Below are 16,236 nucleotides of genomic sequence, written 5' to 3' on the forward strand. Positions count from 1 at the left end.
CTCATGCTGCTGACAATATTAAGGCCCCTGAAGCCTCATACTTAGTGAGTTACAGAGTTGCAAAGTCAGGAAAGCCTCATACCAGAGAGTCTAGCCCTATGTCCAAATCATTGACATACAGTGAAAAGAAGCAGTCTTCAAACAGACCTGTGGGACACTGTTATCCACTTCCAATCACTATGATTCCTTCAATTCGTGCCTCTTGCGCATCCCTGCTTTCCATCGCCCCACCATTGGCGGCCGTGCCTTCAGCTGCCTAGACTCCAAACTCCAGAATTTCCCCTCTACACCACTCCGTCACTCTAGCTCGCTCTCCTTCTTTAAGTCATATCTCTATGTGGCTTGGTGTCAACTTTTGTCTGATAACGCTCCTGTGAAGTACCATGGAACATGTTACTATGTCGAAGGCGCTCTATCAATGCAAGTTTTTGAGAGAAACTGTCCTCAATTCCAACTGTCTATCTAACCAGTTTTTAATCTAATTCACTACCGTGGCTTCAAATCCATACCCCTTAATTTTCTCCAATAGTTTCCTGTGTGTTACTATGTCAAAAGGTTTCTGAAGGATCCACCACAATCACAACCTCCTCAAAGTTTTGGCAAGCATGATCTTCCAATCTTAAATCCATGTTTCCAGCTTATAATTATTTTCTCTTCATCTACATACTTAGTAATTTCATCTGTAATTAAAGATTCCAAAATGTTCTCCTCCACATTAAACTAAATGTCCAGCAATTATCTGGAATCCAGCAATTAGTGGCCACTTTCCAGTCTTAATGGAATTCTGCAATATCATTTCTAGGGTCTCCACTATTTCATCCCCCATTTCCCTTAGGATCAGTGGGAGTATCCTGTCAGGTGCCACCATTTTCCACTCTTTACCTAACCTCTACTGCTTTCCTTTTATTTATAAAATCTCAGTGCATTCTTCAGTCCACATGCTCTTAACACACATGGGGGCCAATTTTCATCACATCCCCGCTGGGCAGGATTGGGGCAGGAGCATGATGTAAATGGCAGCACAGCACTACTGCGAAATTCATGCCGATTTCCGAAACTCCACTATTTTGATGGGGGCATGAAACAGGCATCCCAGGAGTCTCTGGAAAGTGGGGTCCAGCGACATCAATAGCACCCTAATGCAAATTTAAGCACCCATGAGCAGAGCACGTGCCAGGCACCCTGTGCTGAATAGTACTTGGCACTGAGTGGCCCAACCAGTCATTCTTAAAGGGAAACCAATGGAATGAAAATTGGGTGGTCCGTGTTGTTTCATTATTATCCTTATACTCCGATGGCTAATTGTAACTGTCTAAAAGGTCATTCAATGTATTTGACACAGCTCAATGAGTCAAGAAATTCCAGTCTATTCATACAGCACAAAAGGTGGCCATTTGGCCCATCATGCCTCTTTGGTAGAGCTATCCAATTAGTCCCACTCCCCCACTCTTTCCCCATAGCCCTGCAATTTTTTTTCCCTTCAAGTATTTATCCAATTCCCTTTTAAAAGTTACAATTGAATCTGCTTCCATCACCCTTTCAGGCAGTGCATTCCATATTATAACTCGCTGCGTAAAAAAAAATGTTTCCTCATGTCGCCTCTAGTTTTTTTACCTTAAATATCTCTCCCCTGGTTACTGACCTTTCTGCCATTGGCCTCCTTATTTACTCTTATCAAAACCGTTCATAATTTTGAACACCTATATCAAATCTCCTCTTAACTTTCTCTGCTCTAAGGAGAACGGCCCCAGCTTCTCCAGCCTCTCTACATAACTGAGGTCCCTCATCCCTAGTACCATTCTAGTAAGTCTTTTAGTGTCAGTTGTGGCTCAGTGGATAGCACACGCGTCTCCAAGTCAAAAGGTTGTGGGTTTAAGTCCCACTCCAGCAACTTGTAGTACAAAAAAAAACTAAGCTGACACTCCAGTGCAGTGCTGAGGGAGCACTGCACTGTCAGAGGTGCCGTCTTTCGGGATGAGATGCTAAACCGAGGCCCAGCCTGCCCTCTCAGGTGGACGTAAAGGATCCCGTGGCACTATTTCGAAGAAGAGCAGGGAAGTTATCCTTGGTGTCCTGGCCAATATTTATCCCTCAATTACCATAATCAAAAAAACAGATTATCTGGTCATTATCGCGTTACTATTTTTGGGAGCTTGCTGTGCGCAAATTAGCTGCTGTGTTTCCTACATTACAACAGTGACTACACTCCCCCAAAAAGTACTTCATTGGATGTAAAGCGCTTTAAGACGTCCAGTGGTCGTAAAAGGCGCCATATAAATCCAAGTCTTTCTTTTCTCTTTAAGGCCTTAACTACCTTCCTAAAGTGTGCTGCCCACAATTGAACCCAACACTCCAGCTGCGGCCTAACCAGTGTTTTATAACTTCCTTGCTTTGGTGCTTTATGCACCTACTAATAAAGCCAAGGATCCTATATACTTTTTTTTTTACATCTTCTCAACATGTCCTGCCACCGTCAAAGATTTATGTACATACACCCCCATCTCTGTTCCTGCACCCCCTTTAAAAATGTACCATTTAGTTCATATCGCCTCTCCTCATTCTTCCTACCAAATGTATCACTTCACAGTGTTAAATTTAATCCACCACGTGTCCGCCCATTTCACCAGCATGTCTATGTCCTCTTGAAGTCTGTCACTATCCTCCTCATTGTTTACTACATTTTCAAGTTTCATGTCCAACTTTGAAATTATGAGCTATATACCCTCGTCCAGATCATTAAAGGCAGTGGTCCCAATACCCATCCCTGGGGAACACCACAGCACACTCCCCTTCAGTCTGAGAAACAACTATTCACCATTACTCTGCTTTCTGTCCATTAGCCAATTTCGTATCCACACCGCCACAGTCCCTTATTTACTATGTATCCTATTTTAGTATCGTCTGCAAGATTGGACACCATTCCCTCTAGTCATATCTATAAATCATTAATGAACACAGTGAACAGATGAGATCCCAGAACAGAACGCAATTCCAACCACTCTGAGAATCAGCCGTTTACTCAGACACCTGCTTTCCTCCTTTCTAACCAGTTTTTAATGCAATTTGCTACCTATACTGTATGCACCTGTGAGTATGCTCACTGGTTTGTCGAGCTGTTGAGTTGGGACTGGCTTAGCCAGTCATGTGATGTTCACAAGACTCAATAAAACCCCAGCCAATTGGGTTCATGAGATCCACGATGAGGCGGATGGTTGTGAGCCTGGTGGATGAACTGGTAATGTGTAGTGTGATTGTTAAACCTTTGCTAATAAACCAACTAGTTCTTAATAGCAATGTGTTATTATGAATTCTTAAGCAAAGAACCTATGAAGCAAATACATTACACTACCCTAATTCCATGCCCCTTAATCTTCTTCAATAGTCTGCTGTGTGGTACCTTGTCACAGGCTTGCAGAAAGTCCATTTCTCCCATCTGCTGTACTGGTCACCTCTTCAAACAGCTCACAGATTTGTAAGACGAGCTTCCTTTCTGAAATCCGTGTTGACTGCTTCTAATTATTTTCTCTTCATCTAGATACTTAGTAATTTCATCTTTAATTAAAAGGTTCTAAAATTTCCCCTCCCCCAATGATAAAGTGACTGGCCTGTAATTATCTGGGTTAGCTCATTTTCTCTTTGTGAAAAGGACTATTACACTGGCCGTTCTCCAGTCCTCCGGCACACAAACTCTCAATAAAACCCTGAAATAGGAATTCAACTATTTCTTCCCCCATTTCCCATACGATTCTTCTATGTATCTAGTCAGGTCCTGCCACTTTGCCTTCCTTTAGCTTAACTAATACTTTAGTTTAATCTGTGATCAGATATCTCATCCCACTTTTAACCAACCAACTCAGCCCCTGCCTCAGCTCATCCGCTGCTAAAACCCTCATTCATGCCTTTGTTACCTCTAGATTTGACTATTCCAACACACTTCTGGCTGGCCTCCCATCTTTCACCCTCCATAAACTTGAACTCATCCAAAACTTTGCTGCCCGTGTCCCAGCTCACTCCAAGTCCCGTTCACCCATCCCACCTGTGCTCACTGACCTACACTGATTCCCGGGCAGACAACGCCTCAATTTTAAAACTCTCATTCTTGTTTTCATATCCCTCCATGGCCTCGTCCCCATCGTATCTTTGTAACCTCCTCTAGCCCCAAAAGGCTGAGAGATCTCTGTGCTGCTTCAATTCTGGCCCCTTGCACATCCCCATTTTAATCGCCCCACTATTGGTGGCATTCCTTCTGCTGCCTTGGTCCTAAGCTCTGCAATTCCCTGCCTAAACCTCTCCACCTTTCTAACTCTCTCTCCTCCTTTAAGATGCTCCTTAAAACCTACCTCTTCTACCAAGTCTGTTATCTCCTTCAGTGGTTTGGTTTATAAAATATTATTGATATCACTCTTGTTAAGCGCCGTGGGACATTTTGCTACGTTAATGGCGCTATATAAATGCAAATTGCAGCAGTAGTAGTAGGATTTACCTCCACCCACCTATCCAGCACCCCACCCCACAATATCCTGCTCTTTTGTAAACTCTGAAGCAAAGTATCTGTTGTATTCCCACAAATTTCTGCTCATCCTCTACTTTCCCATGCCCTGCACATTTAACAATTCTCTTTTCACTGATATTTGTAGAATACTTTACTGTTCTTTTTAATATTTTTTGTGATTCTCTCATCATATTCACTCCTTGCTGGTCACTCTTAACCTTGTTCCTTATTTCCTCATTCACTCTTATTTTTAATCATACCTCTTGGCCACCGATGCCCTCTTCTTCAGGTTTAATTTCTAGTCTCAATTATCCACAACATTCTGAAACTTTTCTCTTTAAATTTGCATGATGAGCAGAAATAACAGATAATTTGCTTCAGAGTTTACAAAAGCAACGGATATTCTGGGTTCAAATTCCACTCCAGGGACTCGAGCACAAAAATCTAGGCTGACATTTCAGTGCAGTGCTGAGGGAGTGCTGCACTGTCGGAGGTGCCGTCTTTCGGATGAGACGTTAAACCGAGGTCCCGTCTGCTCTCTCAAGTGGACGTAAAAGATCCCATGGCACTATTTTGAAGCGCAGGGGAGTTATCCCTGGTGTCCCGGCCAATATTTATCCCCCAATCAAAATAAAAACAGATTATCTGGTCATTATCACACTGTTGTTTGTAGGAACTTGCTGTGCACAAATTGGCTGCCACATTTCCTACATTACAACAGTGACTACACTCCAAAAGTACTTCATTGGCTGTAAAGCGTTTTGAGACTTCCAGTGGCTGTGAAAGGCACTATATAAATCCAAGTCTTTCTTTCTTAAGTGATAGATATCTATTCTGCAACATTGCAGTGACCTTTTAAGAAATATACCATTATTGATCTATTATCCTGCGTGCCAATCTCTCTTCACTCACCTCAGCTAGTTCACTTACCTTTCTAAAATCTGGCTGCCCTTGTTTTTGTACTAATTTTTCCCCCTTTTTATTAGGATCTTAACTGTATCATATTACGGTCACCACGCCGGAGGTGCTCACCCACATTTAACTTATCTGCCTGATCTGTTTCACGAATCTTAAATGTTGATAACATCGAAGGCCACAGGCCAATCTCGCTAGTGACTTAGCTCTCCCATCACAGCATCTGACTGTATTTTGAACAGCCTTTACATTTTTACCTCGACTACCCTACCTGGCAGATTATTCCAAACGCATTTTACTTGTGAAAAGTAAATTTGAAAACGGCATCATGAAAAACCTTACTTTTCTCCAATTTCCACTGCTGTTCTCTGGTCCTTCTTTTGTGTTTTAAAAAATATACATTTTAGACACTTCAGTTTGGCCATTCCCTCCCCAACGAATGCTTCATTTATCGTTCCTCGTAGCTCATTCCCTTCACATTTGGCCTTAGTCTGTTCTTCCCTGTGCCCCGCTCACAATCCCTGTCCATCCTTTATTTAGACTTACCGGACTTCTCCGTCTCCTGCCTTTTGTTTAAAATAGAAAATAGGTGCAGGAGTAGGCCTGGATCTAGCTGTTTGTTTCTGTTCTTCAATTAGTCTGCTTCTTTGTTCTCCTTTTCTTACTCGTGCTCCACAGCCACTGGTTACCCGGAGAAATCTACTGTCGTATGGCCTGGAAAATTGTATGTTAAGCTTGCCTCCTGGCTGCTTTGTATCGCGATGTGCTAGCTGACCCTCAAAATCCTGGCTGTGTTTTTGGTTTAACCCAGGAAGTGGTTTCTTCCTTTGTTAGCTCCTCCTGCTGCCTGATTTCTGCAGGGTCTGAGAGAGCCTGTCGATAAGCACAGCTTTCTATCCTGCACACGCTATACACGGTTACAGTACATTTACCTCAAACATGGCTCCCCACATTTTGACCTCTCCATCCTTACTTTTTCTCCACTCTAAGGGTTGCCAACCCTCCAGGACTGTCTTGCAGTCTCAGGAATGAAAGATTAATTTCCTGGGCATTGCCGCAAGCAACCAGGGAGAAAAATGACAGGGTTATTAAAAACGATTGTGTGTTTTTTTTTTATATCAGTTGAACATATTAAAGGGGTGGAATAAAAACAGTTGAACTAATAGTTAAAAAATCATCTAATCATGGAGTCTGTTGCTTTCCTGGGGTAGGAATGGGGTGCACTGCGAATATGGACATGTCGAACAAAAAATGCTGGGGATGTGGGGGGCAGGGCAGTGGGAGGCTGTGTGAAAATTCCATAATTCCAGAAAATTATGTCCAACTGTCAACCTTACCCATCGAGACACTGTGCCCTTAAAGTTCCAGATGAAACGACTGGATGGTGGAGTGGGTTAGACACGATCCGCTACACCTCTGGAACCTAGGTTCAAGTGCAAACCTGGTTAATGGGATGAAGGTCTTTTCTTTATGCCAAAAATGGGGTTGGGATAGTTTTAACCTGTATTTTTTTTAAATGCCTCAATTTGCAGCACAAAACCTACCCCTGATCCAGCACACACTGGCACTAAAAGGGGCTTCAAATCTTCAAAAGTGAGATGCATAAACAACTTCGTTGACCTGAAACGTTAACTCTGTTTTTCTCTCCACAGATGCTGCCTGACCTGCTGAGATTCCCAGCATTCTCTGTTTTTATTTCAGATTCCAGCATCCGCAGTATTTTGCTTATGCATAAACAACTTGCAGTTATATAGAAAACACATCCCAAGAGGCTTCCCAGAAGCAGAATCAGACAAAAATTGACAGTGAGCCAAAGATGGAAATATTAGGAGTGACTGGAAGCTTAGTCAAAGCTAAGTTTTAAGGAGTGTCTTAAAGGCTGGAGAGAGAGCTGGAGAAGTTGAGGGAGCTTAGGCCTAGATGGCTGAAGGTATGGCCGCCAATCATCATAGGCACTCCCTCGGAATCGAAGAAGACTTGCTTCCACTCTTAGCATGAGTTCTTAGCTGGCTGAACAGTCCAATACGAGAACCACAGTCTCTGTCACAGGTGGGACAGATAGTCGTTGAGGGAAGGGTGGGCAGGGAACCTGGTTTGCCGCACGCTCCTTCCGCTGCCTGCGCTTGATTTCTGCATGCTCTCGGTGATGAGACTCGAGGTGCTCAGCACCTGAATGTACTTCCTCCACTTAGGGCGGTCTATGGCCAGGGACTCCCAGGGGTCAGTGGGGATGTTGCACTTTATCAGGGAGGCTTTGAGGGTGTCCTTGTAACGTTTCTGCTGCCCACCTTTGGCTCGTTTGCCGTGGGCGATTTCCAAGGAGCGCGCTTGCTTTGGGAGTCTCGTGTCTGGCATGTGAACTATGTGGCCTGCCCAGCGGAGCTGATCAAGTGTGGTCAGTGCTTCAATGCTGGGGATGTTGGCCTGGGCGAGGACGCTAATGTTTGTGCGTCTGTCCTCCCAGGGGATATGCAGGATCTTGTGGAGACATCGTTGGTGGTATTTCTCCAGCGACTTGAGGTGTCTATTGTAAATGGTCCACGTCTCTGAGCCATACAGGAGGGCGGGTATTACTACAGCCCTGTAGACCATGAGCTTGGTGCAGTTTTGAGGGCCTGGTCTTCAAACACTCTTTTCCTCAGGCGGCCAAAGGCTGCACTGGCGCACTGGAGGCGGTGTTGGATCTCTTCGTCAATGCCTGCTCTTGTTGATAGGAGGCTCCCGATATAGGGGAAGTGGTCCACGTTGCCCAGGGCCACGCCGTGGATCTTGATGTCTGGGGGGGCAGTGCTGTGCGGAGAGGACAAGCTGGTGGAGGACCTTTGTCTTACTAATGTTTAGCGTAAGGCCTATGCTTTCATACGCCTTGGTAAATACGTCGACTATGTCCTGGAGTTCAGCCTCTGTGTGTGCACAGACGCAGGCGTCGTCCGCGTACTGTAGCTCGACGACAGAGGTTGGAGTGGTCTTAGGCCTGGCCTGGTGACGGCGAAGGTTGAACAGCTTCCCACTGGTTCTGTAGTTTAGTTCCACTCCAGCAGGGAGCTTATCAACTGTGAGGTGGAGCATGGCAGCGAGAAAGATTGAGAAGAGGGTTGGGGTAATAACGCAGCCCTGTTTGTTCCTGGTCCGGATGTGAATTGGATCGGTGATGGATCCGTTGGTAAGGATCACGGCTTGCATGTCGTCGTGGAGCAGGTGGAGTATGGTGACCTACTTTTGGGGGCATCCGAAACGGAGGAGGATGCTCCATAAACCCTTGCGGTTGACAGTGTCAAAGGCCTTTGTAAGGTCGAAGAAGGCCATGTATAAGGGCTGGCACTGCTCCCTGCATTTTTCCTGCAGCTGTCGTGCTGCAAAAATCACGGGGCAAAGAATGCAAGAGTCCAGAGTTGGAGAAAAAGAGATCCCGGAGGATTGTAGGTGTAGAGTTCTCAACTCTAGAACATATTCACACGAGGCATATACTGCAGGCAAGGTCACTCATGACCTGACCTTTATTCCCTGGACCAAGGAGTGCTGAGCCTGCGTGAAACCTCCCTTTAAGTACCTGGCTGACCAGGTAAGGAGTGTCTCCCACAAGTTCACCCCCTGTGGTCAAGGTGTGTATTTCACAGTTGTATATAGTGTACAGTGTTGTTACATATTGGTTACAGTTATGTGAAGGTTACAAACATGACATCACCTCCCCCCCAATGTCTTTGGGTCAAAGATTGAGTCTTTCAGGCGGTCGACACTCTCTCGTGGAGAGCCACAGTTGTGGCTCTGGTGGTTGAGCAGTGGCATGCGTCTCTGTCGCCTGAGTTGGTTCCAGCCTGTCCGGGCTGGCCGCAGGGACTGTGCATGCTGTTGACTGTCCTTGTTGCTCGTTCACTGGCAGTGGTGTGGTTGACATCCCATGGTCTATTTCAGGTTCCTCAGTGTCCATGCTGAACCTTTTCTTTACCTGGTCCATATCTGCCCATTGTTTAATCTGACCACAATGACCCTATTTCCGTCTTTACCAATTACGGTGCCCTCAAGCAACTTGTGTCTTAGTGCATGGTTAAGCACAAATATCGGGTCTTCCATTTCTATACACCTCCCCCTTGGGTTTTGATCATGGCACTCGGTTTGGGACTGCCGCTTGCCCTCAACAATATCTGCCAGGCTTGGGTGAATGAGGGGCAGCCGCGTTTTGAGCGTGCGTTTCATGAGGAGTTCCGCTGGCGGGACTCCCGTGAGCGAGTGCGGGCGGGACCTATAGGCCAGCAGGAGGCGCGATAGGTGATACTGAAGAGAAGGTCCCTAGATACGGAGCATGCCTTGTTTTATGACTTGGACCGCATGTTCTGCCTGGCCATTGGAAGCTGGCTTGAAAGGTGCCGTCCGGACATGTTTAATGCCATTACCCGACATAAACTCCTGGAATTCATGGCTGGTGAAACACGGGCCATTGTCGCTGACCAGAATGTCCGGCAAGCCGTGGGTCGCGAAAACCCTGCGCAGACTCTCCATGGTGATGGATGTCGTGCACGAGTTAATATGATGCACTCGATCCATTTTGAGTATGCATCGACTACAATCAAGAAAATTTTTTCCATGAACAGCCCCGCATAGTCCACGTGAATGCGTGACCATGGCCTGGTGGGCCAGGGCCACGGGCTGAGCGAGGCCTCCCTGGGGGCATTGCCCAGCTGAACACAAGTCATGCACCTGCGAACCCAGTGTTCCAGGTTTGAGTCAATCCCCGGCCACTAGACATGTGACCGGGCAATGGCCTTCATTAGCACAATGCCAGGGTGCTCACTGTGGAGTTCCCTGATGAATGCTTCCCTTCCTTTCTGGGGCATGACTACCCGACTGCCCCATAACAGGCAGTCGGCTTGGACGGAGAGTTCATCCATCCGTCTTGAAACGGTCTGACCTCCTCGGGGCACGCTCCGTGTGCGGGCATCCAATCCCCAGTCAGGACACATTTCTTTATCATGGATAGGAGGGAGTCCCTGTTGGTCCAGAGTTTGATCTGGCGGGCTGTGATGGGGGAGCCTGCGGTGTCAAAAATCTCAATGGCAATGACCATCTCGGCACTCTGCTCCGCTGCCCCCTCGGTGGTAGCCAGTGGAGCGCGTCAGCGCAATTTTCAGTGCCTGGCCGGTGCTGTATGGTATAGTCATACACAGCCAGCGTGAGAGCCCATCGCTGTATGTGAGCTGACGCATTGGCATTGACAGCCTTGCTGTCGGACAACAGGGATATTAACGGCTTGTGATCCGTTTCTAACTCGAACGGTCTGCCGAAAAGATACTGATGCATCTTTTTCACACCGTAAACGCAAGCGAGTGCTTCCTTTTCAACCATGCCATACCCACACTCTGCCTGGGAGAGCGACCTGGAGGCATAAGCCACCGGTTGTAGTCGGCCGTCGTCATTTCCCTGCTGCAACACACACCCAACCCCGTATGATGATGCATCGCATGTTAAAACTAGTTTTTTTTTTTTTTTTATACAGGGGTCATACAAAGTCAACAGTTTGTTAGAACAAAGCAGGTTCTGCGCCATGTTGAAAGCCCGTTCCTGACAGTCCCCCCAGAACCAGTCACAACCCTTACGCAGGAGCATATGTAACGGTTCCAACAATGTGCTTAAGTTAGGCAGGAAGTTCCCGAAATAGTTCAAAAGTTCCAGGAACGACCGCAACTCCAATGTGTTGCCAGTCCGGGGCGCACGACGGATCGCCTCCGTTTTGGATTCGGTAGTCCGGATCCCGTCTGTGGCAACCCTCCACCAGGTTTGCACTGCCCAGCACTGGGATGATTTCTTTGGTGTACGTACGTAGCTGCGTGTCAATGCGTTCCAGTTTGGGCCATAGTCTCTCAAATTGTTGGACGCTCATAAGGGACTGGCTGGCTCCCGTATCCAGCTCCATGCGCACCGGGATGCCATTCAATAAAACTTTCATCATCATGGGTGGCATTTTGGTGTGTGAGCTGCGGACATCAGCCACATGAACCCTCTGAGCCTCAGCATCCATGGCTTTGCCCCAGGCATCATCCTGCATTGCAGACCCCTCGTCTGATTCCTCTGTTTCTAGATTAGCCTCGCTGCAGCCTTTTTGAACATTCTAGCCAAATGTCCTCTGGCATTACAATTCCTGCAGGTGAACTGCTGGAACTTGCAGCTTTTAGCAGTAGGTCTACCCCCGCATCTCCAGCATTGGCTGAGATTGTTGTTCACAAAGGGGCTGTTACCAGGCATTCCTCTCTGATTGTTCCCTTGGTTGTTTCTAAGCACCCTGGTGATGGGTGTCAATTGTCCCATCACGGGACGCATTATTCCTCTTGATGGCGTGAACTGTCGATCCTCCTACCATTGTCTCTGTTGCTGTCCCACCCTAGAGTCTGTTGCTGCCTGGGCCGTGTCAAATTGCCCTTGCCTGCCTGCCTGGGCGGTGTCGAATTGCCCTTGCCTGCCTGCGGGGTTCTGTATCACTTTTACAACATTAACTCCCTGGTCCATCGCAACATTAAAACCAGGGCTGTGTGCGTAAATTATCTTGGTCTCCTCTTCCCCTGCTAAGAAGGTCTGAGCTATCAAAGCTGCCCTTTCCAAAGTCAAGTCCTTGTCCTCAATAAGTTTCCTGAAAATACCGGCACAACTAATGCCCTCCATGAAAAAATCCCTTAACATCTCCCCCCTGCAGGCGTCTGTGAACTTACAGAAGCTGGCCAAGCGCCTCAGGTCTGTAACGAAGTCCGAGATGTTTTGCCCTTCCCGACGCCTTGTGTGTAGAACCGGTGCTGGGCCATGTGTTCGCTGCTCGCCGGTTTCAGGTGTTCGCTGATCAGCTGGCTGAGCTCTTCGAAGGACTTGTTGGCCGGCTTGAGAGGTGCAAGCAGGTCTTTCATCAGCGTATACGTTTTTGTCCCGCAGCTTGTCAGTAGATGCGCCCTCCGCTTGTCAGCCGCTTCCTCTCCCAGCCAGTCCTTTGTGACAAAGGTCTGCTGGAGTCGCTCCACAAAATCGTCCCAGTCCTCACCCACACAGTACCTCTGTGCTACCAGTGGCCATCCTTGTGATTCAGTGATTCTCGTTGCCAGATGTAGAGTTCTCAACTCTAGAACATATTCACATGAGGCATACACTGCAGACAAGGTCACTCATGACCTGACCTTTATTCCCCGGACCAAGGAGTGCTGAGCCTGCGTGGAACCTCCCTTTAAGTACCTGGCTGACCAGGTAAGGAGTGTCTCCCACAAGTTCACCCCCTGTGGTCAAGGTGTGTATTTCACAGTTGTATACAGTGTACAGTGTTGTTACGTATTGCTTACAGTTATGTGAAGGTTACAAACATGACAGTAGGGCTGGAGAGGAGGTTACAGAGATAGGAAGCGGAGGGGCCAGGATGGGATCTGAAAACGAGGTTGAGAATTTTAAATTGGAGGCATTGGGGGACCAGGGGCCAATGTAGGTCAGTAAGCCGAGGGGTAATGAGTGAGACTTGATGCAAGTTAGCATACGGCAGCAGAGTTTTGAATGAGCTGAAGTTTATGGAGGATGGAGAATGGGAGACTGGCCAGGAGAGCCCTGGAATAGTTGTGTGTGAAGGTGACAAAAGCATGGATGAGGGTTCCAGCAGCAGATGGGCCGAGGCAGGGGCAGAGATGGCTAATGCCACAAAGGTGGATGTCGGCAGTCTTTGTGATGGAGAGGATATGGGGTCGGAAGTTCAGCTCGGGTTCAAATCGGATATTGAGGTTGCGAACAGTTGGTTTCAACCAGAGACAGTGGTGGAGGAGGGGGATGAAATCAGTGGGGAGGGAACGGAGCTTGTGGCAGGCAACGAAGGCGATGGCTTCAGTCTTTTCAGTGTTTAACTGGAGGAAATTGCAGTATCTCCAGGAATGGGTGTCGGACAAGCAGGCTGGCAATAAATGGAGCGAAAGGGTTGAGAGAGATGGTGGAGAGGGAGAGCTGGGTGTCGTTAGCCGATATGTGGAACCTGAAGCTGTGCCTCAGGATGTTGCAGATGAGCAATAGGAAGGGTCCATAGATACATCCTTGGGCATAAAGTGCAAAATAAATTAATTCCTATAGGACAAAAAGGGGGTGCATTAAAGTATAGAGCTCTATTTAATTGGAGAGATTAAACTAAGCAGCATATCATATAAAGATAATCAGGAAGAATATAGAAAGTGAGGCAGAGAGGTGAAAAGGGAGAACAGAAAGGCTAAAGGAATTTGAAAAAGGCTAGAATGCAATATGAAGCGACATAGTAAGGGCTTTTAAGAGCACATAAAAAGTTGAAGAAAAGGTGGGATGTCGGAGGAAGTCCAATTGTGGAGGATGAAGTTATGGTGTAAATATTAACTATTTTGAATTTTTTTTTACAAATGATGATGGAGTGAGAACATAGGTGTACTCAAGGATCGGGAATAACTGATAGTTAACTGTACAAAACAACTTGCATTTATTTAGTGGCTTTAACATTAAAAAAAGAGGCATAATTAGACAACAGTGAATGCCGGGACAAAGAAGACATTGGGCTCAATTTTCCCCAATGCCATTTTTTGGCGTATTGCCAGAGTTACACCCGTTTTTTCTTGGCTCCAACTACTCCCCCCCAAAAAAGTAGCAAGTTTCCTTGGTGACGCGCAGCCTGTCCTGTAGCGTCGGGGGGCGTGGAGCCTAATGTCTGCACCAAAAAAACAATGCCGCCCTTTTCTGCAGATGCGGGGAGAAAAAATTAGGTTTTTGACGTGATTGCTGTGGGCGCGCTTGTCTAATACATCTCCCGGTCTGATTTCGGCCATTTTTAAAGAACGAGTTGTGTGTGAGAATTCTCATTGGAAAAATCGGAGCTGCAATACAAGATGCAATGCATCACAAGTACCAAGAATTTCTTACAGGATGAAGTGGAGGCACTAGTTCCTGTGATTGAGGGCAGATGGCACGAGCTGGACACCAGCAGAGGTCACATAAAAGTTTCACCAAAAGAAATGAAGAAACGCTGGATCTAACTTGCAGAAGATTACTGTGCAATGGTGACCACCCCGAGGTCTGGAGGCCAGTGCAAAAAGAAGTGGCAGGACCTTGGTCAAGTAGTTAGTGTAAGTAATATTTTCATTTATTTAATGGAATTGCAATTGTAAATGTGACCATCTGTATATGTCCCACCCAACAGAAAGACACTCTCTCTAAAAAGTTATGTTTTTATCTTTGCAGAGGAAAGTGGCAAACAACAAATGAGAAAGAACTCGAACAGGAGGAGGCCCGGCAAATCTGCAGCCACTTGGAAGAGGGGGTCGCTGCTTTGATGGGTTCTGCCTGGAGAAAAGCAACCACCACTGCACAAGCTGGGCCCACACTTGAGGGAGAGGGTAAGTCCTGCAAATGCCACACTCTGGCTTTGCTAAATGTTAAGTACTGCGAGGGGTTGCCATGCTTCGGTTCATGGGGAAGTCTCCGTCAGCTACACTTCGGTTGATGCAATGTGCTATCATTCATCGTGGTCCTTCAAATCAGCCTGATGCCTGCGCTGTGTGAGCCTACTCATGCCACCCACCCTGTCCCCTCCTCTGCTGCTAACCATTTGTCTCTTCGGTTATATTTTGCAGAACTTGAGGCCAACCCTGACAATGCAGTCCGAGGCTGTGGGTTCAGGTAGCTGCATGTATTCCTCTTCCTCCTTCTCATCATCATCTGCATCTTCCTCATCATCATCAGCCACTCTCACCTCAGGTGGGTCTTCCACCAACAGCTGCTGCTGCCTCATGATGGCTATGTTATGCAGCATGCAGCACACAACAATGTACTGACCGACAATCTCAGGGGAGTATTGCAAGTAGCCTCCGGAATGGTCCAGGCATTGGAAACGCTGTTTTAAGATGCCAATGGTCCTCTCTATGATGCTGTGCATCGCAATGTGCAACATGTTGTATTCCCGATCAGCTTCTATCCGGGTTACATGTAGGAGCGTCATGGGCTAGGTGGCGAGGCCGTACCCTTTATCTCCCAGTAGCCAGCTCTGACCTTCTGGCTGCTGCTGAAACATGGCAGATCTAACGCTCTTGCGTAGGATGAACACATCATGGGTGCTCCCAGGTTGTATCAACTGACATGATGAGATGCATGTCGTCATACATTAATGGAGTGGAAGCCTTTTCTGTTCCTGTACATCTCGGAATCCTCCAAGAGGTGCTCGCAAGGCGATGTGGGTACAATCAATGCAGCCCTGTACCTTTGGGAAGCCAGCAATCCTGGAGAAGCCCACAACCCTTTCACGCATTGCCTGGGCGGTCATGGGGAACTTTTTGTAGTCATTCCACCTGGCATGTTGAGAAATGGCGCACACATCCCCTTTGTAGCCTGGAACGATCCAGTTGCATAGAATGAAAGTACAGCTGTAACCTTCACTTCAACTGAGAAAGCAGTTCTCCTGATGCTTCTAGATTGCAGGTCTGCTTTTGCTAACTCACAGATCTCAGTTATAACTTATTTGCGGAAACGCAGCCTTCTGACACAGTCTGCATCACTCAGGTGCAGGTACATACGCCTGTCTCGATATACCCAACGTGAGTATGTCCTCCTGCCCATCACCCTACATGCTCTGAGGTTCCTCATGCGATGACGTCGAATCAATTGTCTCCTCTGCAGCACTATCATGCAGAAGGCTTGCACAAGGTATGGCATTGTCATTATTGCCCCCATGATTAAATTCTATCTTTGCAAGATGCTCAAAATGGCAGGCAGGACAAGGTTCTTTATTTTCTCTCCCCAAGGTCGACACCCTAGTATGGACCACACCCAGGTCTGTGCAGGCGCAATGATCAGGACCCCCCCACCCCCCC

The 16,236-nt window shown here is 47.1% G+C and overlaps 1 protein-coding gene across 2 annotated transcripts in view; it reads right to left on the reverse strand.

Annotated features, from left to right (window-relative positions):
* LOC139273294 (zinc finger protein ZFP2-like) overlaps positions 1–16,236 on the reverse strand; it is a 63,530-nt gene that overhangs the window by 22,751 nt on the left and 24,543 nt on the right. The window contains exon 1 of one of the 2 annotated variants that reach the window (XM_070890021.1): positions 5,954–6,201. The exons of the other annotated variant lie outside the window; for it this stretch is intronic. The gene's annotated coding sequence lies outside the window, so the exon portion shown is untranslated. Of the gene's footprint in view, positions 1–5,953; positions 6,202–16,236 lie in introns of those variants that run through there. 2 annotated transcript variants of the gene reach the window in all.

Source organism: Pristiophorus japonicus, chromosome 9 (assembly GCF_044704955.1).
Source record: "Pristiophorus japonicus isolate sPriJap1 chromosome 9, sPriJap1.hap1, whole genome shotgun sequence".
Lineage (NCBI taxonomy): Eukaryota > Metazoa > Chordata > Chondrichthyes > Pristiophoridae > Pristiophorus > Pristiophorus japonicus.